Here is a 12,815-nt window from a genome sequence, read left to right on the forward strand (position 1 = left end):
TGTTTGTTCAAGTCACCAATGCCATTAAAGTGACAGGTCCGTCAAAATAATGCAAAAATGCTTAGAATGCAAAAACTAAAAAATACACAACAAAAATCACGGAAATATAGAACACAAATCGAGACAAATCCTACACTTGAAACAACTTTGCCGAAAAATGGCAAAAAGTGACTAAAGAGCTAATTTGAAAACATGACAGAAAAATTACGGTAATCATTTGGACTAAGCACCACATTGATTTTGAATTCCATAGTCAACTTGATAAACATCAATTTTTGAACGCATTGTAAAATAACAATAAAGTTCCTTTGCAAAAAACTTCTAACTTTCTGCGTTGAGAGATAAAAACGTTTAAAAGTAGCCGAAGAGTCTACAAAAATACATAAAATAGGCGATAAAAATGTGTACTCGAATTATTTTTCACTCCATAACACCTGCGTAAGAGCTTTTAAAGTTGGTCGAAAGACCTGCTTTTTTGCCACTAGCATATTTTTGTGGGTAAAACAGTTTTGGGCCACTCTGTGGAAGTGTACAATACAAATGAATTTTGCAAAAATGGGAAGAAAACTCCTAAATGATATTGGAAGAGGAACATAAACTGAAGAAAGAAATTAGAAAAAGAGGATAGTATAAAGAAGAAAAAACTGTTTTGATTCAAAAGACTACAACCATATTTATTTTCTTTTAATAATTGTTAAAATATTTTAATGACTGTTTTCATCTAATTTGACGTAGCAGTCTCTCAGAGGTTTTTCAGGTTTCTTTATTTTATGTGTGTAAGACGTTCGTGCAAAAGTTTCTTCAGTTGCGTCGTTTGTGGTCTCCGCTTCATTCTTTGGAAATCCCATCAATGTCGGTATAATGAATGTTTAACAAAGTCAGATGACAACCATCCACGTCCTCGCGTTTACCACGCACCGCAAAAAGGAAGCTTTGAGATGTGCGTCCTCGGCTTTGATACCTACGTGATAAAATAGTCGAAAACACGATCATTTATTAACGAGTTCGCGTAAGCAGGAATCGAGAGGACAAGCAGCAGGTAGCAGAAGCGTTGGCGACGGCGCGTCGACCTGCGCCCTAGTGGCGGCGTCGTTCAATAGCGGCGTCGTCGAACAGTGCCGCACAACCTTTCCCGGCGTCGGGTACTCAGCTGTTTGCCCAAAGGGAGCACGCGACCCATCGCCATACCATCACAGCAACCACAGAGCCAGAGCAGCTGGTGAGAGAGCGCGCCCTGCTGGGGATGTGCCGTGAGCTTTGACGCGGGTGGAGAGTGGCGGTGTGGCAAACGCGGTGAGAGTTCAGGTGATGCACTGAGTGAGGTGGTCTTCGACGAGGCCACGTGTGAGTGGGGAATTGCGCCAGACTGCCTCACGGTGCGGGTGCCGGCGGGCCTCGTCGCCAAGGCCGGTCATGTGCCACCCAATGGGGGAACCACCTCCGAGGAGAAAGCCTCCATACCGGTAAGTCAGGCCACCCTCCACATGTGCACACACACACCACACAACTATTATTAGAACGCCTGCCTTCCTTCCTTCCTACACGCACTATTGTCACGATGACGCTGACTTAGCGCAACCGCGACGACCGGCCAAATTTTTACGCTTCCTCCAGATACACCAAAACATGCAGGACCTTCACCTTCTTCCGGATGCTTGGACTCACTGGACTCCAAAACTCACGACTCTCCGCAGTATCGCACTCTCTAAAATTATCTCAAGACGAGAAGGTGCGCTGTTTTGTCTTCCACACAATGGTTATATATACTCGCACTGCGATAACAGACGTTCTTCGCAGGTCAAATCTACGTTCGTTGCTTTATTTGACAGACAATTACAATGGCAGTTATACGACAAACTAAATAAATTTACTTCAAATCTAATTTTACCAGATAGTGTGACAGCGCTAAGGATTTAGAGATAAATCTACTTACGCTGAAGTTTACAAGACAGTGAGATAATTCTTATTATCCACATTTTGCACTTTAATAAGTGTAAGAATTGTTGTGGAATTCAACTCCAGTTCTTAATGGGATTGCCGAAAAAGTTAGATGAGCTTTTTCAATTTGTTACTCATTCCACAATCATAAAGAGTTTATTTAAAAGTTAAACAGTAATAGGGTATATAAAAACTTTGGTCCAAAATTATTTTATGTCTACTATTGTTTTGCAAAAACTGTTTAAAGTAGCGTGCTTCTCTCACAGTTTTTGTGATCTGAAGCAGACCTAAACTCGCTCAAGAATTTGGAATATGTCATTTCGTTTACAGAAAAAGGGTGTGTAATTCTAGTTTTTCCAGCTTCTGTTACAAAAAAAAGTAAAAACACTGGCTGAAAATGAAAGTTGCACTCAGATAAGCCCAATATGAACTCATTTGGATTCCAAACTCATAAGTATGAATCTAAATCCATTAGAGAAATATTTATTGCTCATCATACTAAAATATTTATATTCTTATAAGCATTATTTTTGTCTGTTGGCTACATTTATATAAGTTTTACAACGAAGAAATTGTATTTGAATTAAAAATAGTAGTTTTTTATTTAAAATGTTCAAATGTGCAAAGTTGTGGAACATTTCTTACCTATTGTTGTTTATAGACCTGCAAATGTGGGCATAAAATGGTTTTTATGCCCCTCAGAATAATCAAACTTATTATTTTTGCCAAAAATTGAATTAAATTTATTGAAATTTTTTGAAACTGTTTGTAGAATAAAGTATAAAGCTACGTCACGAGTATACTAATTGTCATAATGGTTTAAACCTTCCCATTTTAATACATAGATGACTATTATATCTATACTATAGATCCGTAAATTTGAGCATAAAATTACATTTATGGTTTAACTAAAAAAATATGGAAAAGGATACAATATCCAACATAGTATGTCTTGCAATATGGCCTTTATGAACAAGACTAATCTAACCAAAGTTATCGCTTTTGTCAAAAATGTCAAAACAATTGAAGTAATATTGAGTTTTAGCAATACCTCTTCGGTAAGTCATCATTCACTGATAAATATCTTTGATGGTAAGCGGCACTTTTTAGTCAGGTGCAAGTTTTCATGGTTACCCTGCAATAATATTTTACTTCAGTCCGTGGGCTGGAAGTAAATATGTATTACTAAAACGTATACCACTTGTAATACCTTCAGAACAGGACTGAAGTGTTGATTTTGCAACAAATGTTGATTTAAAATGATGTTTTTTGTTTTGTATTCCTAACACCAAACAATCGCCACACATATTTTAAATTTGACAACAATCTAACGTTTATTGATTTTTTATAAAAATACAGTCACGTTGGCGTTTTTATAAATTTGATACAGCTAACTATGTGAACCTTATCTGTATAATCTCCCCACCAAAGAGATATTGTGTTTTATAGATATAACAAAACTCTTTAATACCAACAATTGTGTGTACTTACTTAAAGGAGGATATCTTCTGGAACATTCTTAATGAAATATTATAAAATAATATTTTTTTAAGAAAATCAATCGAATTAAAGAACTCCAGTCAATGGTTTATTGACGAATATGGGATCACTTTTTCATCGTTTTATTCGTTCAAATATAGTAATTAGAATTACCTTTATCTACTATTTACATTAATTGTGACCTATTTTTTCGACAATAAAACACTTTCTTTTTATTCTTCTATCTTTTGACACGAGTACTTCCATTTCAGAATTTTTATATTATGTAAGACATTACTGTCAATTATGATAATAAGAAAGTCAATTGATAATAATAATAATTTAAAGGTTCTTTTAGACTTTTAAGTTTTAGAACATGGAACGGAAACTTTTAACATCTTTTCTATTACTTCGCCGTGTCATTCATGTTAAAATTTGGAAAATGTTCAAAGCGAATTTATGTCGATTGAGTGTTTTGGCCTCCATCCACATCAGAGTTACAGCCGGAGTCCGCAACAATAATTTAAAGGATAGTAATCTGCTTTATTTTAAAACTTGGCCATGATGAACTCTTTTGTTAACTTTGGTCAATCTTTTATGTAACATTCTTTTGGCACGCTCATCAAGAATTTTCACAATAGTCGGGAGAATTTTCTTTCGACATTTCAGTAGCAAATCCCAATCTTCTGAATTATACAGTGTGCGCCCGTAACGGTAAAAGTTTATAAGAAAAACTTTCCTAATTTGTTAGTTTTCGTTCGGGTAATTCGCCACCAATCAAAGATTCATCATCACTCCGACTTTGTCCTGAGATCATTCACATTTCCGGATTTCTTGAGCACCTTGCCAAGTTGAGACGACTGTGACTGTAAACACAAGGGGTGGTTTTTTCCATGTCTCTCTGCCAGGTGCAGTCACAGTGCAATAACCTTTTCCAGATTTAGGTTACACGGAACGGTTGATTCTCCTTGGGACTAACTTTTTACGAGATTTCACCAAGTGATTCGAGACGTGATGCAGAAACGGTTGAGTAAACAGAATTTTATTCGAATACGACTTATTTATTATTAAATATGGAATTAAGTTTCAGACATAATATCTACATTAAAATTTATTTAGTTAATAGTGGAAGCTCGCGAGTTTTAATGCATCATTTCTGCAGGCGCAATTTGAGTAAATCTTTTAAAATTAATGAACAGAGTCTTAACATCACAATTTTGATTAATGGAACTCTTACATCAAGTCCTGTTTTATTTCAGTCTAAAAGCTGACTTTTTAATAGATAAACTCCTTAACGTAAAAATTTCCATTTTCAACATTTTCTTGGACACTTTTTGTTTCCGAAAGTTTAATTTGGGCAAAGACTAATTTGGAGCAAGATTGATGACACAAGAAAGGAATTTCAAACATCAGAATTTTGACAAATGATTCACTTCAGAAATCTCTTCAACTCACAACTCTAGCTGTTATAAGCTATATTTCAGCAGAAAGTTTGCTTCTGGTTACAGTAAATTTTTCATTTAACTAAAATCGTATTAATCATGAAATACTTCACGGTGCGTAAATCTCACTTTGAAGATTATTTCCAATTTCAAAATAAACGTTGGTTTGGGGACAAGACTTTGGAGAAAACAAAATTCAATATAAATGTGGCCTCTGATTTATTATTAAAGCCGAAGCGACATTTCACAGTTACATCTGACATACAAGACTGACCGGTTGAAAAATGTCGCCGAAAGTTTCTAATAATTTATGAACATGGTTTTTAAAGTATTTAATGGGATAGTCCTAAATACTGGATTAGTGCTTAAAGAAACACAAATTTTGGCTCTTGAATGTCTTATTTTGATATTTGTTTTAAAGAAATGAGCTTTAAAGCTCCTGCGTTAACTAAAATCCAGCGATGAATTTTGTAAACGTTTGTGATTATTTTTAGCTTGTGATCGAATAGAATGAGTCAGTCGGAATTACATTGTTGTTGCTATCTTGCGAAGAATCTCACAAAGCACCCAAAATTTAGCACAAAAGCTTCTCTTGCGATTTCACGCTTCGCTTATAAATCGGAGATATTAAATCCGTCGGTGATAATTGCAGTCATGATTAGAAGGCATAAGAAATCCTAACCTTGCTTTAATAAACAGAATTTAATATAAACGCGACCCCTGAGTGTTATTAAAGCAGAGTTAGCTAAGTGATTTTGACATAAATATTAAAAATTTAATATGAACTTGGTGTGATTTATTACCTCGAATGTGCGTATCCGAGTTTTCATAAACACTCACCTGCCGGTAAGGGAAAAACGGATTGTTTTCAATGGATGTATGGAGTTTTCGCGTATGAATTAATTATCAAAAGTTGAAATCGTCCTAATTATTTAATTTCGGGAAGCTAATTCATCATATTCCGCTGAAACTGTTCATTAAAACTCATTTATTACATTAGTTGGAAGGAGTTTCGGGATTTCGTCTGGAAAAATGGAACGTTGATTGTGCAAAAACTGCACGACTCGGAAAAAATCAACTCCGTTTTGAAGTTTAAATGGAAACGAGATTAAAACCATATGCACAGGCAAAATTTCTTGTTTGTATATACGTAGCTTCGGTATTGAAGTTTTTCCATTAGTTTTAGGAGCTTTTAAATAACTATTTCCGTTAAACTTTGCATTTCTCAGCTTTCATATTTCCAAAGTTCCGCTTTTTCGCGAATCGATCACTGCAAGCTCTCTCTCTCCATCTCGAATGCCGTCCCAAATGCAAAGTAGACAAGAATATATTAGAGAAACTTTACGAATTAAAAGTTGCCGCTTCTGCTTCCTCACATTAAAATAATTATACTAAAACGTTTTTCATTAGAGGACGCGCCACAATAAAAACTTTTAATCTGGCGAGATTTGCGCTCAAATTAAAAATCTATCGCGGACCGAATAATTTGCCAAAAATTTTTCGCTTGAGACGGGTTTAATGAGCCAAATCTCTGTTTGTAGTCGACGGCACCGCAATATGATTAAATATGCTGTTGTTGTTATGTGATGTATGGTATTTTAATAAAGTTTCTTGGAATTATCGAAACGTCCACCAGAGTTGGGCGCTTGCCAAAAAACATATAATCCCGTATATTAGGTAATTTTATTGCACCAGCAGAAGATAAAAACACTTGATTTGTTTCGCGGATTACTTGCACATGCCAAAATGTAATGCATACACAAATATGTATGTACTTCTTACAAATCAACTAATGTACGCTTATTCCCATATCTACTAAATAAGTCTCGAATTAATTCAAGCTAAATTAAAATAGCTTAGCATGTTGTGAATGTTATAATTATGATTGATGCAAATAGGGTTTTAGGTTTTTTAAATAAATATCTGTAAACGCGGCTAAATGTGTTATCCAAGAGTTCTTCCAACTGTTGTGGGTGTTCAAGATTTTAGTTGAAATATCCAAATATCTGACTTATTTATATAAGTTTCTTAGTTTCTTCTTGTCACTGTTTATTTTAAGAAATGTGAATTTGGAATGATTGCTCAAGGAACTCATATTTCTTGTATTCAAAAATACGTGCAATTTACCATTTAAATATACTGTCATTTTTTCTATAAATTGTATTATTTTCCAAAATCAGTAAATCTAATGCAAAAAAACATTAGTGAAATTCGATTGTTGGTAATTTCTTAAGTTGGTAAGTCTTAAGTTATTAATTGGTCGCAACAATTAGAGTAAAAGAAGAAAGTCTTTTGTTTAAAAAGATCGAAGCCCTTCAAAGTAAAACGATTAAATGTGAGTTTTTGTTGAAAGACGTTTACTTACCTAATACTATAAAGTGGTCAGGTCATGACAAAAACGCTACAAAGAAATTGAACCGTGGGCAATTTCGTTATAATTCTTGCAGGGTTGGGGAATTAATAATATTTTGGTTATACAAGGAATACTATATTTGTGCGAGTTCAAAATATAAATATGGTTTGTGAAGTTTGAAATAAACTTTGATTTTGGCATATTGTTGGTAATCGTACTCGTGTCTGATGTAACTGTGGTTTTACTTTCCGAGTTTCCAAAACAGCAAACTTTTTAGATCAAAACACAACATTGTTCGCTCTTAGCTCATTTATCGACTTGATGTATCACTTTGAAACTCGGATGAGACTTGAATTTGGGGATACTTTCACTTTTGCAACTGGAAACTGAAACGGACGGATGTAGCTTTCCATAAAAAATTGCCACAACTGTGGGAGGGTTGCTAATTAACATAATAAGACAACCGTCGCAAAGGAGCGTAACTGTGCGTTTCAAATGCGGCATTGTATTAGTGTCAAAAGTGACGTCTTCAAGTCTTTAAGAATGCTTCCACGACAACGAATTTCCCTTTGATGTGTGAGGTTAATTGCCGTCTAACGATATCTTCGCGTCCGTAGCTTTAATTTAATTGACATTTCGTTACTCATTACGGCACTCCTTTCTGAAGACGCTAGCAGAAACTATGGAGACGTCCATCAAGCAATTCGACGTCCCATCGGAATTAAATCGAAAGAAGGTCATTTTTTGCAAAACGGATTGGAACGCTTTGCACTAATAAGGATCAAACGGCGCCATCCTTTGACAAACTTTAACTCTTGAAGAGCGACCTTTTCTTCTTTAAAAATGTTGTAATTAAAATAACTCGAAGGAAATTGTTTCGTAAAACATACAACTCGGCTATTCCGTGACTGTCATTTACAGACAAAGTAAAAAGGGATAAGACCCTTTATTTATTATTACTTTCTGGGGAGCACCCGGGCGACAGGATAAAGGCCACCCGTCTGAAATAATTAATACAGGCGTTTTGTTTGAAGTGGAACCACACCGTTCTGATAAATCTGTACGAGAGTCTCAATTCAAACTAATTAAAGAGGTATCACGCTACTGAGACTACTGACGATTTTAATTTATTGTTCCTGAAAAGCTCCAGTTTTTGCAATACGACTACGGTTTTGAGCTTGGAGGATTATTAATTAAAAGCTGTATGGCAAATGCGCAGGATTTTTTGTAATGCGTTCAACATCTCAACTTTTCGCAGACAAGGTGGCAGCAACAGATTCTGTTTTTATTGTTTGGGCTTATTCATTTCTTTTTCAATTAAAAATTGGTAACGCAGTTGAGTTGCTCCCCGCATGACCCATTTATCGTCTTGCACAAGTCCAAACCATTGTAAAATGTTTATGTGAGATCACGGCCGATTACCAGAAGCGAATCTATTTCGATCGTGTTTGTTTTGTTTTACTCTATTCCATTTTATCTCTTTTTGGTCCGTACATTTAAATGTTATAAACATAACGTAAGGAATGTGCCAGATTTTCATTTTAACAGTTTACACTAGGCGAGCACATCCTCGTCGATTTATTAAACCTTCCGGCGAATGGAAAAAACAATGGAGGTCGCGTAAGCCCGTTTTAAATGTATTCCTGGCTTGCGTATTTCACAGTGCTAGGAGGCCTCATACTTTTTGCAAGCATTTTAACCACCTTATCCCAGTCCTGTACCTACGGTGGATCCATTCATGTGAATTATTCATGTCTCTGCCGCCTGTAACCTGACCGTAACTTTAACGGGGTACTTTCGTTCTAAAAATATTCCATGCCATTCCGAATAGACAAGTAACTTTATTTGGCCGACATTTTATTCGCATCACAATGTATGCACAGCCGCCAATCACATTCGATGGACAACTCAAATGGGCAGCGAAAATTCTTTGTGAAGGAGGCAAAAGTAAAAGATACATCACGTTAATTACTGATTGATTATTCATTAGTGCATTATTATTCATCCAGGATTATTATGCTTCTGCCCGTCCAAAATAAATCGAAAAACGCATTTAAACATTTGTAAAATGTTATCATAAATTGGCCAAAGAAATCGCCGAATTCTGATCGGTCATTATCTTTATAATTTATAATAATAATATAGTATAATATAATATAATAATCTGGAATAGGAAAGCACTTTAGTCTAAGCAAAATAATTATTTATGCCTTAGCGGTTTCGCTTTTTATTGCATCTTCCAAAGGGATAACAATTTCATACGTAAAAGTTAATAGTTATTTAATTAACTAATTTGTTAACGAAAGCCATTAATAATCGATACGTAATGTTTAAAGCTCGAACGAGCGGTAGCGAGTGAGTGTTTCTAATCGTTGAGATGATCAATCGTTCTTTAACAAACCAGTTTATTTAACATTTTTCAATATTTTTTAACATAATTCTTTTACTGTGGTGATAAAATTTAAAATTAATAAGATGTACTACTAGATCATTTTTATGACACCATCAATATAAATTTTGACAGCTTTCAGCAAAATTTACTGTGAATTAAATCCAAAAAAATCGATGGAAATGATTCAAAATGTAATGTACCAGATGTAATTACAATTTTAAAAAAAGCGATTACAATGAGGAATACTAGATTCCAAATTATCTGCACCCTAAGTGAAATGGTGCTTTTAGAGATTTTGCTTCATGACAAAAATTTAGAGAAGGTTCCTGATTTTTGTTTTGTTTGTACAAGCTGAGTCAACTATGGGTTATTTCTGATTTTTTTTATGTGCAACCAATAATAATGGAATAAAACTTGATTCCAGCTGACCAGATCGGTAAATCAGCAATCGTTGAAAAATTTCAAAATTGTCTTTTGACTATTCTCAAGTTTGTTTTGACAGTTTTGTTAAAATATCATTATAGATTATTATTGCAAGGGTGAGATGATTAAATCACTAGAAAAAGTCAATTATTTAGCCAAACAATTTTTGTTTTACTTTTTACTATAACCTCTTGCTAGATATAATGATCTTGGACAATCAGTGTTCCGAAGACTTTGTCCCATTCTTCTGGGCAGTTTCTTGTAACTCTTCCAAAAAGTCTTTTTGTTGTTGTGATTTCTTAAAAATTTGATTTATATATTTTATCAGCGCATTTTTTAAAATTGGGGAATAGGCTGAAGCCTAATTGTCATAAATTGGCGCAAAAAATTTATTGAATTGCGCTAAATTCGCTCCAAACATTGTTCAGAACAGATTTTTCCGGTGCGTTTTTGTGCTCAAAGAAGGTATTTTGCGGCACGCATTTTGCCAATTTTTTCTCATACCCAAAACTTGATGAAAGATATGATGTGTTTGCTTTTTTAAAATCCTCAAGGTTTGAACTATCTCAGACAACTACTTTAGATTTATAATCTTCTAAAACCGTTCTGTGTACTCTCTTGACTATTTCTGCAGGAGAAGCACTTCCCGACTTTTCTGGCCTTTGTGGCCCAATTGAAACTTTGAAACACAGTTAACGTGTTAAATTTCTAATATAAAAATATCTCTTTACAGCTAGAATCCCAGGTTTTACCATTTCTTAAAAAATCAAGAACTTAATTAGGCAGAAATAACTCTACTGAATTTGATAAAATTTTAACGTTACACTATGAGAGAATTCATAGAATCGTACTATATGAAAATATAAAAATTAATTAAAAAAACAATTGCCTTTTATAAGAGGCCTCGGAATAATCATCTCATCCTTGTAAGTATTTAAAATTAAGAAACCGATGTTGATTGGATCTGACATGTACAGTCACGTCCAAAAATAATGACACCACTGCCAACCGGGCCGGATAGCAAAAGTCTAACTAAAATCTTGATCGTGATTGTACTAGTCAGAAATAAGCCATAAATAATTCACCAAGTTCCTATTATTAAAGATAACTAATTTTACAATAATCCAATGCATTTTTATGAAGCTAACCCGTTTTCTTTTTCACTTATTCCCAAAAAACACATAAGAATTACAAATATCCTGAAGTTTCTATACCTCTCGAAAAGGGTTCCTTTTATAAAATTGTCAAAATCTGCCTCTGAACATGCCGGTTCGAAATAGAGAAATTAAAGTAATTTAAATCTGATGAAGACAAGTTAGACAAGTTACAAAATCTGTTTACTATAAACACTAATTTAACTTTATAATAAGTTTGCTTTAATTATTTTATTTTTCTGTTTTGTTGTATTTTATTTTGTCAAAAAGTACGTCGATGTAATGGTTGCTGCTTTATCACACTCACTTGAAGGAGTTCCTTTTACCTTGCCATTAAACTTGCAAGTCGCAGATTAGCAGCAACGCCTAAACCAATATAAATTTTGCAAAAGCGGAATTGTGGGGTAATAGGAAGTTGAATTTCGGCTGGTGATTTTTCACACTTGCGCCTTAGACTTCTGGTGACAAGTGCGAAATTGGAACCAACCCTTCATAACAAATCGAGTGTTCACCGATTTACAAACTTATAAGCCTTGACGTCTCTATAGGAATGGAAACAATTTTTCTCCATCGCGTCTCAGCGCCTTAAAGTCGTTTCAATTCGATGGTGATATTATAATTCGGGGCAAAAATAACAATGTGAGATTGTAACAATGTATATTTTATGTGCCATGCATATGATCACCGGAGGGTATGCGTATGCAGCGGTCCATTAAATTTTACGAGTATTACGTAAACATCTGAGCATAACACGGCCGTACTTTTATAGATTGTGCTTTTATTTAAAACTTCCTGAACTGATGGAAAGCCGAGCTTGCGACAATAGTTGCAAGACGATATTTCGTTCGGGCGTCGCTCCAAATGGAAAAGTCATATCGGAAAGGAGCTATTTTGTAAATGACTTGTTGATGCGTTGAAAAATCGCCACGTCAATCTTGTACGTCCTGAAAGTAGGTTAACGCCATTTGAATCGCCGTAATAAAAACGTACGCTGTAAACCCTAATGCGTGATAATTATGTTAATTATGTAGCTACAAAGGAACACACGTGAACAATAAAATGGCACATAATAGAACAATCCATGACCTTTACGAGACTAATGTACACTTTGGTGGACGTATGGTAAAATTAGTTTTGTAAATTATTAGTCTCGCAGGCATACAGGCTTTCATACAACTTTGGGCTTTTACAACTCGTAGTACAAAAGCCCCACATTCGGCAACTCAACGTAGTTAATGAGTCTAAATCGCATAGGCAGTGGCAGTCCTTTACACACACGACGAGGTGGCCCCAAAAAACTTGTTAATTCCACCCTCTAAAAGCATATGCACTTAAGTAAACCCGCTAGTTTGAAATTCAACTAGATCATGCATTTTCTAGGTAAATAAGCGACTTTTACATTAGACTTTGAGATCTCCTCCGGCCATTCGATAGCCTTTGCCGTCCGGCCTCCGTCTTGAATATCAAATTCAGAGGAGCTAATCTAACTTTTCGCAATTTCTTTTCATTGTTAATTCCGTCTGCCGACTAAAGCATAATAGAAGTGCGGAGGTTGCGTTTATTTTACACGGCTTGAATTTTAAACTCGGTGTATTTTTGGTAATTGTTTCGGAAAGTTACGATTTTTCGCTGCA

General features: G+C 34.9%; 1 protein-coding gene across 1 annotated transcript in view; it reads left to right on the top strand.

The window, feature by feature from the left end:
* The first annotated feature begins 862 nt into the window (after positions 1-862).
* LOC103313127 (uncharacterized protein) overlaps positions 863-12,815 on the top strand; it is a 163,586-nt gene continuing 151,633 nt past the window's right edge. Inside the window, exon 1 of the mRNA XM_008195568.3 lies at positions 863-1,463. The gene's annotated coding sequence lies outside the window, so the exon portion shown is untranslated. The remainder of the gene's footprint in view (positions 1,464-12,815) is intronic.

The sequence above is a fragment of the Tribolium castaneum genome, chromosome 3 (genome assembly GCF_031307605.1).
Source record: "Tribolium castaneum strain GA2 chromosome 3, icTriCast1.1, whole genome shotgun sequence".
Lineage (NCBI taxonomy): Eukaryota > Metazoa > Arthropoda > Insecta > Coleoptera > Tenebrionidae > Tribolium > Tribolium castaneum.